Genomic DNA, 10276 nt, shown 5'->3' with positions numbered 1-10276 from the left:
TGTACCGTAGAGACCTAGGGCTCCCCTGAAGGACTGGAGGGAGGGCTTGGGGAGATTAGCAAGCAGGCATCAAAGGCCCGCCCTCCTTCAGGCAAAACTGTTTAGCTTTCATTTTACTTCTTATATTTTTGCTTGAATAAAGGAGTTTGCTAAAAAAAACAAAAACAACAACTACATAAGGAGATAATCTTTAAGGTTCTTTCAGCTCAAGATTCTGTACTTTTGCAATGATAATGCTGCGTGCTGTGTCTCTCTGTTATTCTGGTTTCAAAATAAAGACAAGGGTTTTAAAATTTTAAAGGCACAGGGCCAGGACAGAGCTCTAGGTCTTCTGACAGTAAGGAAGAGACATGATAATCTCCTGAGGTTAATGAGAAGGAGATCCTCAAATGATTAATACTTGGTAATGGTTATGGACATTCTTGTGTCCTGCTTATGGGGAAACAAATCCTGCATTTTTGCTTCTTAGTTTCCTCTTGAATTGTTCAAGGGGTGCATATTCTTTTGGACAGTGCTGATGACTATCTATGATTACCACATTTATTACTCAATCCTTTTCTGGGTAACTGAAGATTAAAAATTGCTGAATTATAGTCTATTGAGAAAGAGGACCTTAAGGAAAGATTTCACCATCACTTCTACTCAGATTTATTTTTTAGAAGGTCATAGGGTAGTTATTGCTGTACTATTGAAACATCTAGGTGAATATTTGTATATTCCAGATGCAATTCTCTGATATAGTTCTAATTTTCAGTGAACTCTCCCTCCCTACTTTCAAAGCTCTAATCAAAGAAGAGGTATAAGTATGTCAAAGTATTAAACGAGTAAAATTTTTTGGCACACAATAAGCTTACGGTATATTTTCTACTGGGTTATTACAGTAGTCTCGTTTTTGGACTTTCTCGGGATAAAAAAATCTTTAGATTTACAAGTACTACATCAGATTCTAGTATATAAATTCCATACTGTTCTTTCTTTCTTGCCTTTTCAAGTGTCTGTGAGCTAATGTTTCCATTGTATGAAATAGTTTAAAGAAATTGATTTTCATCAGACAAGAAATGTAACCCTAAAAGATATGCAGCTTTCTACTATGTAATTTTAATTCTCACATAGAACACACCTGGTTCACACTTGCAGTCAACATAACAGATATGAGTATAAACGAAATAACATGCTTCTGCATTTTCATGAAGTTTTATTAAGCCTAAATTTCATATTAAATATTCTTACATATTCACTTTTTTCACAAAACGGTTGAAGGTATGGTATATACAATGAAAAGGAAATGTTTTGCCTAGCAGGACCCCTGTCTCTTGGTTCTCCTGCCCAGACATGACCCAGTTTCTTATCTATCCTTTCAGAGATATATAATGAATTTCTCTGATATAAGAGAGCAGATCTTCAATGCACATTATTTGATTTGATCCTCACAAAAATTATGTAAGGTAGGCAAAAGAGGTGAAAATAAAGGCTCAGAGAAGTGAATCGATCATTATAACTGTTGTACAACTCATAAGTTGATCACGCAGTCAATTTATGTCTTTATTAAGTACCCCTTGCATCCAGGCATTGGGTAGAGAGACAGGACGCTAAGTCCAAATATATTATACCTCAGTGCTATTTCTATTACTTGGAGTGATTCTTGAATGCTTCTGTTTAAAAGATTAAATGTTTTAAATTTTGGGGAGGCCTTCTTACAATGTAAACATGTTTAATAGAGAAATCTTAAGTCACAGAGTATAAAACACTCAACACCATCTTGTAATAGCCGAGGACAGTAGAAAGAGAAAAGGTTGGCTTTTCTAACTATTGTATTTGCCTACCTAGGCATCCAGATTTTTATTTTAAAGATTTCTTAGGAAACCCCAACTGTTACAAGGAAGTGTTGCTTTTGGTTTAATGTTTATCCTGCTAATGCACTCCACCCTTAAATGATCTTAGTGACTAATAGGACTGGCACCAGTTCTCACTTACCAGATGTGAGTTCTACTTACCAGCTTATTTTTTATGCCTTCTGCTGATTTGCAGTCATAGACAAAACTAGATTAAAGAAGTCTTAAAATAAATGGGAATAGGCAATGTTGCAGTTGCTCTTTAATTTTTAAATTGGCCCAGCACAGTGGCCTCCCCTAAAAGTCATATGGTCAGTCAGTCTGTCTTCTGTTCCCTGGCAGTTAGAGGGCCCTCCCCTGCCATCCACAGTGACTCAGAAGGCAGCTGCAGATAACAGGAAGGCCGGAGATTCATGTCACAAGCCATCAGGTTTCACCAGGGCAAACAAAGCTGGTGGGTTATCTTCTTGCCCCCCAGCTATATGCGGCATTGCAGGGATTTTTTTTTTTCTCTCCTCAAACTGCTCTGAATTTTCTCTTTGACCTAATTTCATCGATGAAAAAATGCTATTCGGAAAGGCCTGCTGAGATTTTTGTCTGAGCCTGCCTCACTGAAGAAGGCCAACAGTCTGTTTGCACACCAAGAATGGAAAAAATATTTCAGTGCTTCAGAGATTACTGAACACACTCTTTCAAACATGAATCAGTTCCTTCCAGCAGGGGTCATTTTCACTAGTTGGGAAAATGAAGCTGTCAATATTCAGTTGCCAACCTCTGGATTTCAAGAGACTACACATCCTCAAGGTTTCTTGTAGTTTTTCTTTGCCAGGTTCAAGTCCTTGTTTCCCAAAGTGTAGCCTAAGGGCCACCTATATTAGAATAAAGATTAAGGAATCATTATCTCTAGAGAAGAACCCAGTCTAATCTGTGATTTTAACTAGCACTACAACTCATTTTTATACACAAAATTAACTCAGCTAAATCAGAGTTCACAAGCCTGCATTGGTAACACCAAAGGAGACAGTCCTGGGACAGAGAAGGGTTAAAGTCTTCCCTTGTCTTCACTTCTCTTTTTCCCCTTTTCTCCTCCCTAACCAACCCCCCCCCCCCCCCCCCCGCCCCCAAATTGTCATTCCTGAGACTGTCGTGTGGTCCCTATAGAAGGAAATAGAAGAAAGAGTAAGAGCTAAGGAAAGAGCAATGTTCTTTCTTGATTGTACTGGCGTGGGAATGATTCTCTGGCCCGTGCTGGGAAACTGAGAGGTCAGACTCCCAAGGTGATCACACAGGAAAAGAGGAAGACAGACCAGGTCAGGTGGCCTATGTAGTACACATGGCACTTCATCGATGTTCATAGCTATATCAGAGCAATAATAATTCCCTAGCTATGTAGCTTTGGGTAATTCATTTCTCTCTGGAAGTAAATTTGCTCATTGATAGTATGAATTGCTTGGATACTGGTCTAAGTTCTCTTCTAATTCTAACATTGTTTCACTACCATATCATTCAATACACCAAACCAAACAAATTAATTTTTGTTCAGTTTTCCTCTCTGTTCACAGGGGAAAGATTGTTTTTCTGTAAGTCTGTAAATAAACTTTTTTATTGTGCTTATGTTACTACAAGGGATTTTTCCTTGAAAATAAAATATTGAAAATATAGACTTTTTTCTATTTGGCCATTAGATGTCGCTCAGCATCCAGGAAGTGTAAGAAAGAAAGCATGAATTACAAAACTCCCATTTGGTCCTCCAGAGCCCGCCATTCCCACTGTCTGAAGCTGTGGTTTGCTTAGTCATGCATACAAATTTGAGTCAGTGTCTTGCCCTATGTAGCCCAAAATCCCCTCAGCCACCCAGAATGTCTTAATTTTGCCATTTAGGTCAACACATAGTTACTGAGCATTTGGCTTACTACATACTAGGATTAAGGCACTTCATGGCAGAATTCCCACTCATTCTTTGAGGCCTAGCTCAAATACCACCTCCTCTGTTGGAGTCTTATCATATCCTTCTTCCTAATCCAGAACACTGTAGAAAAATCTTTGTCACAGGAATTTTGTATTGTGTTTATTTACAAATCTGCCCCTTTAAATTCTGGAAAAGATTCCAAATCTCCATAATAAGGGAAATATACACTAAAACTATGAAGAGAGACATTTGCACTTAGGAGTTTGGCAAATATTACATTTTAAAATTACATATTTGGTTTAGAGTAACAGGCATTCTCATACCTTCTTGGGAATGTACACTGGTTTGTGCTTACTGGAAGACAATTTGGCAATATCCCTCAAAATTTTAAACAGCAATTTTTTAGACATTTTTTTTCTAAAGATATCTAGTATTTGTACAGATGCACAAATATCTATGTAAGGAGTTATTTATTGAACAATTATCTGTGGTAGAAAAAGACTAGAAGTGACCTAAATGTCCATGAACAGGGGCCTGGTTAAATTGTGCATCTTACAGTGAATTACCATACAGCTCTTAAAAGGAGTACATTTACAGGTACCAATATAAAATGATCTGCAAAATATATTATTAGAAAATGGCAGGATGTCAGAATCATGGAGGAGAGACGTCCCTAGATCTCGCCCCTTGAAACAACAATAAACTGAACATCTAAAACTCAACAAAAAACACTCAAACTCCACACCAGCACATCTGAGCGTGGAATCTGCATATAAGAGCTACCACAGGTTAGAACCCCGGGTGTTGGGCGGTGGACTGGGAGAAACAAAGAAGCTGCCTCTTGCAGCTGGAGCTCCCTGTAGGCAGAGAGGGAGGGGAGAAGGTGTGGTGAGCTCCTTGAACAGCCCTGCCTGAGAGAGCTGTGAGCTCCATGTGGCTGCCCAGTAGTCATCAGGGTAGAAGACAGAGAAACAGGGATAGCAGAAAAGCAGGTACAGCAGAGAAACAACAGTTGATTTTTACCAACCACGGTTGCAAAACAGGCTGAGCCGCAGCCCCCATCTCCCAACCCAGAGGGCCCCTTGCCCCATACCATCCGAGATGGAACACTGCGGAGTGCAGGGGAATCTGAGCAAATGCTACCAAAACTGTCACTAACATTGACAGGAACAGAGGGTAGCGAACATGATTAAACATCTATAAGAAAAAGAAAGACATTATTAAGACTTCATATAAGCAGAGATCCAAGAAGCTTAGACGCCACCTACTGGAAACCAAAAGAAAAACACCTTTGCAACAGGCTAGGGACCATTATATAATAAATCTTTCCGGGGCGGGGTGGTGGGGAAGCAGAATACACTTCCATTAATGTCCAGGTGGAGAAATAGTCCATTTAACACCATGAACAACCAAGGTGATGAGACATCTCAGAAAGAAAGAGAAAAATCTCCAGAAAATAAGTTTACATAGAAATATGAGACTTAAATGACAGAGAATTCAGGATGGCACTTCTGAAAAAACTCAATGAGATCTGAAACAAATCATATCAACAATTTCAGGAATTGAAAAAACAACTAGATGAGCAGAATGAGTTCTTTAGTAAGGAGATTGAAACCCTCAAAAAGAACAGAATAGACCTTCTGGAGATAAAGAAGAGTTGAAAAAATGAAATAACAAGCTTGGGAAATGGAGGAAAGGATCAATGATATCGAAGACAAATCTAGAAAATCAGAAGGAAGAAGAGAGAAACCGAAGAATGAAAAATAATGAAAGAGAAATACAAGAACTAGCTGATACCATCAGGAGAGTTAATATAAGAATAATAGGAATTCCCGAAGGGAAGGAAAAGGAACAGGGATTGGAAAGCATTTTCGGACAAATAGTTGACGAGAATTTCCCAAATCTAAAGAATGAGCTGGAGCTTGGAATTAAAGAAGTCAATAGAGCGCACAATTATCTCAACCCAGAAAGGCCTTTACCAAGACACATCGTATTAAAATGATCAAAAATCAACAACAAAGACAGAATTCTCAGAGCAGCCAGGGAATAGAAGACAGTAACCTATAAAGAAAAACCCTTTAGATTATTTTCAGACTTCTCAGCGCAAACCTTACAAGCCAGAAAGGAGTGGAATGAAATATTCAAACTACTAAATGAAAGGAACTACCAGCCAAGAATAATGCATCCAGCTAAGCTCTCCTTTAGATATGAAAGAGAAATAAAGACCTTTCCAGACATACAAAAATTGAGGGAATTCTCCACTACGAGGCCTGCATTACAGGATATACTGAAAGGGGACAGCTTACCTAAAACAAAATGACAAAAAAATACATAATTATGAGGAAAGCGACTAGTAGGCAGATAGAAGCAAAGGAATGCAACCCTTATTAAGAACAGGGCATTATAAGATTAAACAATAAGAGATTTGCTATTGCAAGATAGTAATGAACATTCAGCATATATAGGGACAAATTGAGACAACAATAACAGAAAAGGGGGAAGATTCAAAGATCCAAATTCTCAAAGGGGAATGGAGATAAGTCACACTCAGAAGAAAATGGATGACTGTATTTATATATATAACTATCCTCTACATATTCGTAATAGTAACCACATGCCAAAGATTCAGTACTGAAGTATATAACATAAAACAAGAAGGACCACAGGAAAAATTCACAAAACCCAACCAAGATAGAAAAAAACAAAAACAAAAAACAGAAACACATGGACAAGGAAGTATTGGAAACACCAATCTACCAGAAAGCAAAAGATAAAATGGCTATAGGAAAACCTCATTTCAATAATCACCCTAAATGTAAATGGACTGAACTTACCAATAAAAAGGCACAGAGTTGCAGAGTGGATCAAAAAACAAAACTCAACCATATGCTGTCTCCAGGAGACACATCTCATTTCCAGAGACAAATATAGGCTCAAAGTGAAAGGGTGGAAAATGATATTTCAAGCAAATGGCATTCAGAGAAAAGCAAGAGTATCAACGGTACTGATATCAGACGAAATAGACTTCAAAATAAAAAAAAGAAAGATACTGAGGGACACTTCATAATGATAAAGAGAATCATACACCAAGAAGGCATAACACTTGTTAATACTATGCTCAGGGAGCCCCGAAATATATAAAGCAATTACTAACAGAACTAAAGGGAGAAACAGATCAAAACACTATCATAGTAGGGGACCTAAATACCCCACTGTCAGATATGGACAGATCATCCAAACAGAAAATCAATGAGGAAGTAACATCCTTAAATGACGAATTAGACCAACTGGACATAATTGACATTTACAGAGCCTTTCATCCCCAAACAGTTGCTTATATATTCTTCTCTAGTACACATGGAACATTCTCAAGACTCAACTATATACAGGGACACAGAGATAGCCTCAACAAATACAAGAGGGTTGAAATCATACCAACCATATTCTCTGATCATAATGCTTTGAAGCTGGAGATCAACTGTAAAAAGAAAGCATGAAGAACCATAACACATGGAGATTAAACAACATACTACTGAAGAACAAATGAGTCAGAGAAGAAATAAAAAGAGAGATCAAGAAATACATAGAAATGAATAATAATAATAGTACGACATATGAAAACTTTTGGGACACGGCAAAAGCAGTCATAAGAAGAAAGTTCATATCATTACATCTCAAAAAATAAGAATGAGCCCAAATTAACAACCTAATGCTTCATCTTAAAAAACTAGAAAAGGAAGAACAAATGAAGCCTAAAATCAGCAGAAAGAAATAATCAAAATTAGAGCAGAATTAAAGAAATTGAAAACGCAAAAACAATAGAAAAAAATAAATGCAACAAAATGCTAGTTCTTTGAGAAGATTAATAAAATTGACAACCCCCTGGCTAGACTCACTAAAGAAAAAGGAGAAAAGACACAAACAAAATTAGGAATAAAGAGGAGAAACTATGACAGACACCACAGAAATACAAAGGATTATACAAGAATACTATGAAAAAGTATATAACACCAAATTTAATAACCTAGAAGAAATGGACAAGTATTGAGAAGGATACAACTTTCCTAGACTGAATCAAGAACTGGAAAATCTAAATAGACTGATCAGAAGTAAAGAAATTGAAACAAGCATCAAAAACCTACCAAAAGATAAAAGTCCAGGACCAGATGGCTTCATCAGTGAATTCTACCAAACAAAGAAGATTTAAAACCTATTCTCCCCAAACTCTTCCAAAGAATCGAAGAGGAGGTAATACCTTCTAACTCATTTTATGAAGACAATATTACTCTGATACATAACCTGGTACAGATAATACCAAAAAAGAAAACTACAGACCGATACCTCTCATGAACATGGATGCAAAAATCCTAAATAAGATACTAGCGAACCAAATACAGCAATATATTAAAAGATTACACACCACAATCAAAGGGGCTTCATCCCAGGGACACGGGGATGGTTCAACATATGCAAATCGATTAATGGGCATTCCAGAAAACTCCAGCGAAAGCTTTACTATGGGTAAAGTAGGACACACACTATGAAACCCAGGAGAAGAAAAGTTCATGCCAGGTCAATGATTAATAGGTCCTAAGTTAATAGTCTGATAAAATTTGGAATAAGGAAGAATAACAGTAGCACGAATTCATTTTTGGTAGACCTGAGGAGAGGAAAGGTAATGTTGGCCTAAAGGAGGAGGGGTGCTCTGTTTATACTTGAAGAGTGCTTTAAAATCATTTTAGTTACTTGTACATTTTACAACCTGCACAGGGAAACTGAGACACAGTTGGAGACTTTCCTATGAAGTAGGTGTTCCAGCCTACTATCACATTTCTAAACAGAACCTTGAGTGTAATCATGGTTTCATGATGAGCTTTTCTTTCCTCAGGTGAAGACTGAATTTCAGCAATGCAGTTTTTCTTCAGCCACAAGTGAGTTACTTAATAGTTGTCCTCATTTTTACAGATTGAAAAAGCCCTTAAGTAAGAGGCCCTCATTTGCTTCTCATGCGGTTCTTGCCACAAAAGGAGAAACACGGTAAGATCCTGAATATTCCTTGCTGCCTCATATATAGATCTAATACAACAGTGGGCAGTAAGTAAAAATAGAATTATGAAAAAAACCCCCCACAATACTTATTTAGCATAGAACACTGAGAACCAATTTATTTTAGATGTCTCCAAAGCAGCTAGATATTTATTAAATAAACAGTTATTGAATACCTGACCTTTTAATTTTCCTCCTGATTTATAGTTAATAAATATATTTTGATACTCTGTGTTCCATGTGCAGGCACTTTTTTAGGCTCTGTATACATCAACTCATTTAAGCATTTTTCTAGCTTCCCACTGGTATTCCCCTGCTTCTCTCTTTTTCCTTTTGTAGCTGACGTTTTGCTTCTGATTCCTACTCCTTTCTTCTGTTATTTACTCTGTTCCCATTATTTTTCTCTCTGTTTAACCACTGTCCTTGGCATACTTCTGTTTTTTCTCTGTGACGCGCCACCCGCCCCACCACCACCTTTTTCCTCTTTGCTTGCCCTCTATGTATGTTGAAGAAAATTCAGAGGAAAATATTTTCTTAAAATACTGTCAAGCTCTAATTACCACTGAAGGAGATGTAATTTTTTTCACCCTGAAACTGCCTTTTGGGATATTGATTTTAATCTGATTTTTAAGAAATGAAACACTTAGAACCTTTGACCCTTTCCCTTCCTAAGAAATTAAAAAAAAAAAAAAAATTTTTTTTCAGATGGAAAAGGCTACTCCAGGAAGGGAATTTTAGCCTAATTAGAATTAAGTATGGTAAACAGGAAAGCTCCAGACACTTTTATATGTTTTCCTTCAGGGGCCTGTTAGCTAGATACCCTCTGTGTTATATTGTTTCTGAGCTATCTGGCAAGAATTTGCCTGCCATGTGTGTTAAACTCTTCCTCAACTATCTGTAAATCATCTATTCTCACTTCTAAAGTCTAATAGCCCAAGCCCCCCACCCTTTTCACCTTTGTCCAAAATGTCATATATACCCAATGTTGTCTCACTGTCTTAGGAATTTTCATGCATATGTGAATTTCCTATGTGCATGTATTAAAATTTGAATTTCTCCTGCTAATTTGTCTCTGTTAATTTGATTATTAGTCCCATTAGAAGAACTTAGAAGGTGGGAGAATAAGTATTTATTTTTTTTAGCCCCCACACCACTAACAATGTATTAGTTTTTGGTGCTCATATCCTCACCATTTAAAAATTTTTTAGCTATTCTGGTAGGTGTGTGGTGGTATCTCATTTGGTTTTAGGTTGCATTTCCCCATCACTAATGATATTGAGCCTCTTTTCCTGTGCTGCAGACAACTTACTTATCTTCTTTGGGGAAATGTCTATTCAATTCATTTGCCCATTTTTAAAAATGAGCTGTCTTTTTATTATTGAGTTATAGGAAGTTCTTATATATCTCGGATACCAGACCTTTATCTGGTATAAGCTGTGTTAATTTTTTTTTTTTTTTTTTTGGTCCAGTATATGGCTTGCCTCTTCAT

The 10276-nt window shown here is 37.0% G+C and overlaps 1 long non-coding RNA gene across 3 annotated transcripts in view; it reads left to right on the top strand.

Moving 5' to 3' along the window:
* Positions 1-9852, top strand: part of LOC105295594 — a 47382-nt gene extending 37530 nt beyond the window's left edge. For 2 of the 3 annotated variants that reach the window (XR_002781606.1, XR_002781605.1), the window contains one exon: positions 8630-8667. This is a non-coding gene — a long non-coding RNA (uncharacterized LOC105295594). Of the gene's footprint in view, positions 1-8629; positions 8668-8706 lie in introns of those variants that run through there. The other variant, XR_896172.2, reaches the window with a different exon arrangement.
* Positions 9853-10276: the final 424 nt, after the last annotated feature.

The sequence above is a fragment of the Pteropus vampyrus genome, unplaced genomic scaffold (assembly GCF_000151845.1).
Source record: "Pteropus vampyrus isolate Shadow unplaced genomic scaffold, Pvam_2.0 Scaffold109, whole genome shotgun sequence".
Classification (NCBI taxonomy): domain Eukaryota; kingdom Metazoa; phylum Chordata; class Mammalia; order Chiroptera; family Pteropodidae; genus Pteropus; species Pteropus vampyrus.
The sequence above is the reverse complement of the archived record's forward strand: the minus strand, read 5'-3'. Positions and strand labels throughout refer to the sequence as shown.